Source organism: Nannospalax galili, unplaced genomic scaffold, assembly GCF_000622305.1.
Source record: "Nannospalax galili isolate Female #2095 unplaced genomic scaffold, S.galili_v1.0 scaffold525, whole genome shotgun sequence".
Lineage (NCBI taxonomy): Eukaryota > Metazoa > Chordata > Mammalia > Rodentia > Spalacidae > Nannospalax > Nannospalax galili.
Window position 1 is genome coordinate 1,683,854 of NW_008353937.1, and position 344 is coordinate 1,684,197.

Below are 344 nucleotides of genomic sequence, written 5' to 3' on the forward strand. Positions count from 1 at the left end.
TTTTAGTTTAAAGTCTATTTTGTCAGATATTAGAATTGCAACACCTGCATTTTTCTTAGTACCATTTGCTTGTTATATTTTTTTCCATCCTTTCACTTAAGATAGTGTCTGTCCTTGAAAATGAGATGAGTTTCTTGCAGACAACTAAAAGATGAGTTTTGTTTCTTAATCCATTCACCTAGTTGTGTCTTTTGACTGAGGAGTTCAGTCTGTTAATATTTAAAGTTATTAATGAAAGATGTGTATTGATTCCTGTTGTTTTGAGTTCTGTTCACATTCTTGGTGTAGCTGTGCACTTCCAGTTACACTGTTACTGAGTTTCTTTCTGCAATCCCTTGGGTATT

At 33.1% G+C, this 344-nt stretch overlaps 1 protein-coding gene across 1 annotated transcript in view; it reads left to right on the top strand.

The window, feature by feature from the left end:
- The window catches only part of Ptk2 (protein tyrosine kinase 2), a 223,995-nt gene that overhangs the window by 7,118 nt on the left and 216,533 nt on the right, over nucleotides 1–344 (top strand). The window lies entirely within an intron of this gene.